The 10,163-nt window shown below is 36.4% G+C and overlaps 1 long non-coding RNA gene across 1 annotated transcript in view; it reads left to right on the forward strand.

Moving 5' to 3' along the window:
* LOC103880494 overlaps positions 1-8,654 on the forward strand; it is a 30,697-nt gene extending 22,043 nt beyond the window's left edge. The window contains exons 3-4 of the long non-coding RNA XR_002519280.2: positions 1,172-1,318; positions 5,402-8,654. This is a non-coding gene — a long non-coding RNA (uncharacterized LOC103880494). The remainder of the gene's footprint in view (positions 1-1,171; positions 1,319-5,401) is intronic.
* The last annotated feature ends 1,509 nt before the right edge of the window (positions 8,655-10,163 follow it).

The raw sequence follows: 10,163 nt of genomic DNA on the forward strand, positions 1-10,163 counted from the left end.
AATTAAGCAGACCTCATTAACCTGCCTTTCTAGGGGAAATGAGTTCCTTTTTGTGGATAAGAGTGAAATAGGTTCTTAAGATTTAATGTAATAAGAAGAAATTGAAACTTTTTACCTGGTGATAGCAAAGCACCCAATGATTTAAATGTGATTCATCTACCAATTTTGGCTCATGTTCAAATAATTGAATATTAATAATAATAATATTATTATTTGTTTACAGTGAAATATTAGTAATGTTATGGTGTTTGTAATTATTATTATTAACACTAGCAATTATACCTTCTATTTAAGACAGTTTTCTTAAAATAATAGGAAATACAGACAACTTTGAGAATCTAATAAAAGTTAGGAACTTTTCCCTGAAGAAAAGATGCTCATATGCAGAGAAACACTCACAATATCAAAGGGGTTATGCAAGCCTTATGTTCATGTAAAGACCACCAGAGCCCATTCAAGGGGTCGTTTGGTTTCCAGATAAAGAATCTTAAGATAAGAGCATAAATGGAGCTAGGCCTATAATACAACATCTATTTCACTGATCAAGTCAACAGTTCCCATGTTTGGTGTTACTATCCTCATTTTAATGTTGGGAAAACTGAACCTCCAGGATGAAGAAGTGAAGAATTTGAATTTCATATTTATCTGCTTTCAAAGCCCTTGGTATGTTCAATAATGTAAATTAATTTCTAACCCTTCCTAAAATGGATATTGAGGTAAGGGTAGGGATGGATAATGCACCCTCTTTTAATTCCCAGGTACCGGAGAACTGTCATGTTTCAACCAGTTAACAAGTGTGTGTGTGTGTGTGTGTGTGTGTGTGTGTGTGTACATTCCCATCTCCATGCATATGTGTCATCAGTAAACATTTAAGAGAGGACTGTAGCCTATCAATTACCTGTTCAAAGTGGTTAAGTTGTTTCCTTTCTTATACATCTTGTTTTTCTCATGTATTAAAAACAAAGGTGTTAAATATTTCAAGCCCTGTGCAAAATTAACACTTCAAGAGTTTACAAGTATGGTGTGGGGCACAGGTGAGAAAGGAAGGAAGAAAGTAGAGGAGGAAAGAGTGGGCCAGGGAGTATGTAGAGAATGCAATGGAAAAAAAGGCTTAACAAGGAAGGCAACGAGATTTATCCCAGGATTATGTTGTGTTCTTTCTTTCCTTCAGAAATACACCTCTTCTCAGACATCCTTTGCATCATTGCAAGCATCCCTACTTCATTGACAAAATGGTATTCACTCTGAAAACAGAAATAGAGTCAGTCTTCAAAAACGTTTTCTACCTTATGATACTAAGCCTAGTATCTGGACCACAGTAAGCATACTTTCTCCTATATTTTGAAATAGCAATACTAGACATATACAGCTATATGTTGGTTAATTTCATAATGAATCAGCACTCTCTACCATGGACTTTGCTGAAGAAATTATACAGTATAGTTCCCCCTGGTGATTTACAGTTCATTTGCTTTCTATAAGCTCTTTTCTAAAGCTAGTTTTGTTACAATTATCATAATCATTATAGATATTTGTGGAAAAAATTAGAACACTTCAGAATGGAAATGAATTAAACAATAAGTCACTCTATGAATCTTTTCGCCAGTTTCATTCCCTAGAAGCATGACTATTAAGAGTACCTTATGTATATAAGCCTATCTATCTATGTGTCTATTTGATCGACCTATTTCTTCTTTATCATCATAATCTGTAAATCTGACTAAAAATGATGGTTTATTATAAACAAATATATTAGTAAGTAAATATATATTCTCCAACATTTTAAGTTAAATACTTAAAAAAATTCCCATCCGTACACAAAAAGATCTGCTTCATTCTTTTTATTGGTTGCATAAAATTCCATTATATATAGTGCCATCATTTATTTGGCCCACTATTGATGGATACTTAAAACATTTCTTAGAATTTTGCTATTACAGCAAATGCTTCAGCAAACATCTTTGTATGAATACCTTTGTACAGCTGGGTAAGTGAATGTATTGTGCACATTCAAAAAGTTGCTGGGTCAAAAATATGTGTGTGTGAAATGTTGACAGATACTGCTAAATTGCCTTACAAAATGGTTGCATCAATTTTCACTGCATTTAACCATGTTGAGCATTGTCTGTTTCCCACTTGGTCAAAATGCAGCATTACCAACTTTTTCTTTTACATCGTCAGTGATATTAGTAAATTATGGCATCTTAACAACTTCTAGCATTTCTTCACATACATTATTAATGCATTCCCCTTTCCCTCACCTCTTAGTAGTTGTCAAAAATCTCTGCTTCTATTTTCAAATCATTGTTTTAGGACAATGAATTACTTCTGAGGCACCAGTTATATTTGCTGATTATAATTTACGGAGGAAGAATTACCCTTTTGGATCTTACAATTTCCATATTACACTCTCTCGTCTCCCATTTATTTATGCTGTTGCTTGCTAATATATTCATTTATATTCCATCCATTTCCAAGGCTGATTTGAAGTGGCATATGATAAAATAGTAGACATAAAGAAAAATAACATTGAAATGGAAGGAAAAACATCCTCAAAAATTAATATTGTGACTTTAGCAGTAAATCTAGCTCTTGGCATCCTAGATATTAAGACCAAAAGGAGCAGTCAATTTTTGATTAATATGTAGCATATAGAAAGAGAAACCATGTCAGTTAATATGGCAATAAGCATTTTTTCCATTCCTCAATTATTTAATGAATGTTTCAGGTAGCTACAAACAGTAGAACATACAGTGTCTTCCAAAATTATTGGCCACAATAAAACAGAGATTTTCTTCATAGGATTGCTTTTAAAAAGAGAGAGAACTATAACCTGAAAACACCATGCACAAAAGGTATTGCTTGTAAGACAGAAGTAGCTTAGCTGTCACTGTTAGATATTAACTTGCATATAAATCATTTTATTATATTTAATGTATTCCTTAAATGCATAGGCTCACTGCTATTGTTGTATTGACTTTTAGGTCTGAAGAGAAAAAATGTGGGATATGTTTAATTGTTTGAGCGAAGGAATATTGATGATAATTATGATAAAGATAATTATGATTTATTCTCTTACAAATTTTAGCTGCCCTTTTTGTCCTTTGCATCAGTATTAACTTTTTCCTTACAATGACATAAGAACTTCAGATAAAGCAAGTGCAAGAAATTTGGGAGCACAAATAACCTTTCCCAGCATTTAATTCAGTTCAATCCCATCTACCAACGGAAAGACATCATGGTACCAGCTCATCAAGCCCTTTGTGTGTATTATCTTTATGAGACAGATCTTATGTTCTCTAATCACATGGGTCTCAGTGTTCTCTGATGAATGCCCTGACCTGGTTTTCAATATATTTATCTTCTGATACTTTTCTATGCACTGGTTGAGAAACATATTGATATCAGAGTCAACAGCATCTGTAGGAAAAACTGGGGAGAAACCTAGATAAATCAAATTCAATCATTTCACTAAATGGGATTTTTTTTTTTTTTAGACGAGATTTTACTCTCACCCAGGCTGAAGTGCAGTGGCCCAGTCATAGCGCACTGTAGCTTCCAGCTCCTGGTGTCAAGTGATCCTTCTGCCTCAGCCTCCCAAACTGCTGAGATTACAGCCTTGTGCCAAGCCCAAACAGATATTTAAGCTCCACCAATTTCCACCCACTGCACTCACTGGACAGTGTCCAAACTCTGGTCCACCCTTTCCATTAATTTATTTCCATCCTCAGTAGCACTTGAAGACCAATGATTCTGAACTACTTGCCATCTGAATACCCACAACATTCCTTGCCTTCTAGATTTTCCTCCTGCTCACTTTTGAAAGAATTCCCATTGAATGAATTATTGTTCTCGAAAACCATTCTACGCTTAAGGAATACTTTACGTTTTTCACATATGTTTATTGTTTTCCTCACCCTCCCAAGAAAGAAACTGTCTCTTCATTTTGAAAGAATAGGAGGCCTCCTAGCATAGGAACGTGCTTCTGCCTGCCATAGCCCCCTGGATCTGCTGAGTTCAGATGCTTAGGGTGCGCTTCAGAAAGGCCTCCAAGTTGCTACAGTGATTGCTGTTCTCACTTCCCGCCAGAACTGTCTACACCTCCTCCTCCATCATTTTCTCTCCCAGGCTGGTGAAGACATGTGTGAGCTCTGCTCTCATGACAATCATTCCCCTCCTTTATTTTTCAATAAATACATAGAGTTATTTCAAATCTTTTGGTGTATGACATAGACTGGTTTTGTAGTTTTTAATGAAGTAAAATAGAGACTTCTAAATACAGCAGTGTCTGTGAGAAAAAAAAGCCATGAGAAAAAATAAGGTAATTGATAGAAATATATGGGCATGAAGGAATTAAATGAAAAGCGTGGCATCATGATCAATTGGATAATGGTATGTATCATACCTTGTAAAACTCCATAGACTTAATCATCTCTTCCAACAGATGAATATATATATGTATATACATATGTGTATATATATAACACATATATGTATTATATATATGTATTATATATATATGTATGTGTGTATATATATATCTGTGCCTTAGTTTGTGTTGCTATAAAAGAATACTTGAGGCTGAATAGTCTATAAAAAAGATATTTTATTTGGCTCATGGTCTGCAGGCTGTACAAATTGCATGGTGCTAGGGTCTGCACCTGGGGAGGGCCGCAGGGAAGTTCTACTCCTGGTGGAAGGAGAAGGGGAGCAAGCATCATATGGTGAGTGGAAGGAAGCAAGGCAGAAAGAATAGGAGGTGCCAGGGTCTTTTCAACAACCAGTTATGGGAAACTAAGAGTGGAAACTGACTCACTCTTAGTAGAATGACACCAATCCATCCATGACAAACCTACCCTCATGATCCAAAAGCCTAATACCAGTCCCCATCTCCAATATCAGGGATCAAGTTTCCACATGAGGCTTAATGGGGTCAAAAGAATCATATCCAAACCATAGCCATGTGTATCTATATACATATCTATATCTGTATTTATATCTATATCTAATTTATATCTTCCTATATAAATCTAAGAATGTAAGAGTGTGTGTGCATATGTGTGTGTGTGTGTGTGTGTGTGTGTATTTGGCATCATTTTCTTGGATTAGTAAGCATTCAGTAAATATTACTTTTCTTTTGTTGTTATATAGTTTTTATTTCATAATCATAAACTTAACTCTGCAATCCAGCTAGAGGTAGAGCAGACTAAGGAAAATGTGGAACCCAAAGAACTTCTGCAAGAACACAAAAATTATAGGATATTGTGAGCATATGAGGTGGAGGAATGTTTTTTTGGCTATAGAAAAATTAGTCTGGTAGTTAAAACCAAACATAAGTGAAATTTATTGTTGTTGTCCACAGTCGTCAATCGTGGTCTTCTTTCTGGTTTTCTCATTCCAGAACGCAAAGTATGCCATGGCTTCCAAGATATTCAAGCCCTCTTTTGTCTTGCCAAAGACTGCTCTCTTGCCATCCAACCACACAGTCTTGGTAGTGCAGATGAAAAACTGGAAACCACTTGTGTAGTGTCCAGTATTTGCCATGGACAAGGAGCCAGGTCTTGTATGCTTCAGGATGGAGTTCTCATCATCAAACTTCTCCCTGTAGTTGGACTTGTACCAGTGTCATCATGACATGTGAAGTCACCACTCTGGCATATAAATCCTGGAATAATTCTGTGAAAACAGGAACCCTTATAGCCAAATCCTTTCTGTCCAGTGCTCAGAAAATGAACATTTTCTGTTGTCTTTGGAACTTTGCAAACAGTTGGAAGGAGACATGTCCCAAGTGCTCACCATTGACTACAATGTCAAAGAGCAAGGTGGAGTTGACCATCACTGGCAGTGGTGACATCAGTAGGAGTGGCAACAAATATTTTAAACAAAAAAACACAATAAATTAATATTTCTTAAACCAATAAATAATAATAATAAAACTTTCCAGTCACTCATCAGGCATTTGTTTATAACTACTTGGTGCCGTTCATGGTAAGAGATTTTGCTGATGCAATGACAGCTATGCCCAATCCCTTCTTTAAGAAGCCTATGGTGCAGTAGGAAAGGTTTGTACACACATTAATGGCATAGTGATGGAGAGTGTTGGGGCCAGATCAAAGACACACTGAGGCTTCTCTGAAGGTACCCAGAAGGGAGCATCTTCAACTTCATGTGTGTTTAAGAAGGCCTTCATAAAGGAAGTGACAGAGGTATGCAGGTATCCGAAAGTTGAACACACACTGAGGCTTACACTGGGCAGAAGGCAGAAGGGTAGTGTTGTCCCTGACCCTGAGGCCTTAAATCCCTATTAAGAAGTGCACACACTGACAGATTTTCACATACAAAAAGAGATAAACAAACCCACTTAAAACCATGAGTGGTTGATTTATGTGACCACTCCTATGGATGCTTGCATACACACAGGATACACAGAGGGATAATCTGAAATAGAAATATGCTAGACATAAGGATTAACTGCATGATATTTACTAGTAAGAAGCTGAAACACTAACTTAAATTTAAACTGTTAACTCTGAAAAATAATGGAGGGGAGAGCCAATTGGAGAGAAGGTCATGGGCAAAAAAATCCAAGAGCCTCGGGATTAGATAAAATTTAAAAAGTGTCTGACCGGAGAATGACATACTTTTATAACCTCTTCACTTCTCCAAACATCCTCTATTTGTTACAAAGCTATCCCAGTCCCCAGTCTTGTGGTGTCTGGACCCTTGGGGTCACTTCCTAGCTGGTCACTTGCTTACACTCTTGCCTGGCCACACAATGTGTAAGCCTCATTGAGCGATCCTTCTAGACCATTAGCCAGATTATGTAACTCTCCTTTTCAGAACCTTCCAACAACTTGTTCTCTTGCACATAATTAATTCTGATGTCCTCATCCTGGCTTCTAAAATAGATGACCTGGCCCCTTACTAATGCCACTAAGAGAGTGGTCTCATCTCCCACCTCTCTTCCTAGGTAACTCTAGTCAATCAACCTGTGCTCATTTTGAAATGTCTGAACCATGCTCCCCTTTCAGGACTGTTGCATTGCTCGTCTATATATCCATGTGTCCTGCACTCTGTCTTCATTTAGGCTCTGCTCAAATATCCGTCTTTCAAAGATTGTTTCTCTGAATGCCCTTATGAAATAGCATAATCCTCAATGCTTTAGTTCCTTGCCTGCTTTACTTATCTTTATTCATTTATTTTGTTTCCTCTAACTAAAATGCAAGCTTCATGAGAGTGAGAAATATTTCATAAATAACTATTCCCTGTGCTTAAAACAGTGCCTTAAGCATGGTAGACACTCAATAGATACACACTGAAGAAATGAACAAATACCTTTCAGAGCCCTTACTATGTAATATGCATTATCAAAATAAAATAAATCATAAAAATTCAAGAGAAGGGTATAATATTCAGTGCTTCTCAACAATTTAGACATGCAGCTCTTTCGCAGATTATTTCCCTTTTATCCCTCTCTTCAGCAATGATTTACCTATCATGTTATTACCTGCCTACCACAGAACCTATCATGCTCTGAACACACTTTGGAAACTGCTGTTCTAACAGACACCAAGGGAAGGGAACTACATTTACTTTCAGGCCTGAAATAAGTCAGAGCTAAAGGAGTAAAAGTGTGCAGATCTATCTCAATGATAGTCCAAAATTGTGGATGTGTGTACGCACTTGCGTGAAGAGGGGACTCTGGGCTCTGAGATCTACAGGAAAAGAAAAAATATGGCTGAAGTCACTGAACAAACTCATCAGAAAAAAGATTAGATTATTATAGAAAACAATGCTTAAACTGCTAAAATGCAAACGGTGATAGTTAATTTTATATATCAACTTGACAGGGCCATCGGATGCACAGATATTTAATTGAAAATTATTTCTGATTCCAACACAAAGACATGACAAAAGTTTGAGATGATGGATATGCTAATTATTCTGATCTGGTCACTATATATTATATGTACTGAACTATCACTATGTATCCCATGAATATGCACAATTATTACTTGTCAATTTAAAAAATCAAAATAACTTACCAAAACAAGGATAAAATAAAGATATTTTCTAATAATAAATTATTCTTGGATGTGTCTGCAAATATTTCTAGGGGAGATTAACTTTGGGTTGGTAGAGCAAGTAAAGCTGATTTTCCTCCCCAGGGTGAGTGGGCCTTAACCAATATGTTGAAGGTCTAATAGAAAAGAAGAGTGAGTAAGAAAAACTTCTTCCTCTCTGCCTGATTGTCTTTGAGTTGGGACATCACTGCTCCTCTGCCTTTGCATTTGGACTTGGACTAGAATTCTACCATTGGTTCTTCTGGGTCTTCAACTTGCTGTCACCAGATCTTAGGATTTCCTGACCTCTAATGCATGAGTCAATTCCTTATAAGTAAATCCCCCACCCTCTCTCTATATATATGTATGTATATATACACCCACATGTACAGACACACATGAGGACTTTAAAAAGGTTCATGGGAAATGGAATTAAAAGATAAAGATAAAAAATATAAACTTTATTTCTCAACCTAAGCTCCATCAATTTCAAGACACTTTTGTAAGCAATGACACCAGTTGTGTAGTCCATCCCTAAAGAACTGAGAGTCCTAGGAATTTGATCATGTTAATGTAGTCTTTTTTATATTATTAACTGAAGAAAAATAAGTGTCCTTTACAGATGATTTAAGAACAAAAAGATGTTAGAAGGAGAAAAATCAGGACTGTAAGTTGAATGCCTAGTAATTTCCCATTGACACTCTTGCAAAATTGCCATTGTTTGATGAGAGGACAAAGCTGGAGCTTTATTGTGGTGGAGAAGGACTCTCTGGGGGAGAATTTTATGGTCATCTTCCTGCTAAATATTTGGTTAACTTTTTCAAAACACTTTCTTCATAAACAGATGATATCATTATTTGGCCCTCCAGAAAGTCGACAAGCAAAATGCCTTGAGCATCCTAAAAACTGTTGCCATGATATTTGGCAACAAGTCTTGACCAAATGACTTCTACCTCTTTGTAGCCATTGTTTTGATTGTGCTTTGTCTTTAGGATGATACCAGTAAAACCATGTTTCATCTATTATAATTCTCCCAAGAAATTATTTAAGATCTTGATCAAACTTACTGAAAATTTACATTGAAAGCTCTGCTCTTGTCTGCAGCTGATGTGGGTACAGTAGTTTGCGCACTCAAGTGGAAAGTTTGCTCAACTTTAATTTTTCCATCAGAATTACGTATGCTGAATCAATTGAGATGTCTATGGTGTTGGCTGCTGTTTGTGATGTTAATCATCAGTTCTTTTCAATTAGGGCATAAACAAGACAATTTTTTTCTTGCAAATTGATGTGGATGGTCTGCCATCGCAGGCTTCAGCATCAACATAATCTGATTCCTTTATAAAATGAGTTATTGATTTGTTAACTGAAATTGCTAATTTATTTGGGGCATTATTACCATAAACGTTTTGTAAAGCATCAAGATTTCACCATACTTCTACCGCCAAGTTTTGCCATGAATCTGATGTTTGTTCTTGCTTCAATATTAGCAGAATACATATCGCTTTGACAGGGGCTCTTCTCAAACTGCTCTCCTATCCTTCTTAGTGCCTCAAAGTAGATCCTATTCAATCTGTTATAACAAGCTAGTATGAGTTTATTTAGGTGCAAAAATATTGAAATTTATGCATAGTTTTTTCATAATATACATTTTCCATGAATTTTTGAAGTCCCGTCGTGTGTGCGTGTGTGTGCTTAAGGATGTGTGTGAATCTCTCTATCTCTCTGTCTTTCTCTCTTTCCTATTATTCCCATTTCTCTGGGAAACCCACACTAATAGAGAAATTAAGAAAAGGAGAAAATAGAGCAAAAGGCATCCTCACAATGGATTGAATCCACAACTCTAAGTGAGAACTTGAAATCTCTATTCAATGAAAAGTTGAAAATCCCCATAAATACTCTGTAGCCCATCACTTCTCATGCCAGACAGAAGTGACTTATGAGGGCCATGGTTCTTGCAATATTATCTAGATTCTGGTCAGAGGAGAGATGCTAATGAGATAGGAGAGGGCTCAGGGAATGGGAAAGAAGAAGAGGAAGGAGGGGAAGAGAATGAAGATGGAGAAGGTGAAGGGAGGGAGCAGGACAATCCAGCAAAGGCCA

The sequence above is a fragment of the Papio anubis genome, chromosome 18 (genome assembly GCF_008728515.1).
Source record: "Papio anubis isolate 15944 chromosome 18, Panubis1.0, whole genome shotgun sequence".
In the NCBI taxonomy this organism is placed as follows: domain Eukaryota; kingdom Metazoa; phylum Chordata; class Mammalia; order Primates; family Cercopithecidae; genus Papio; species Papio anubis.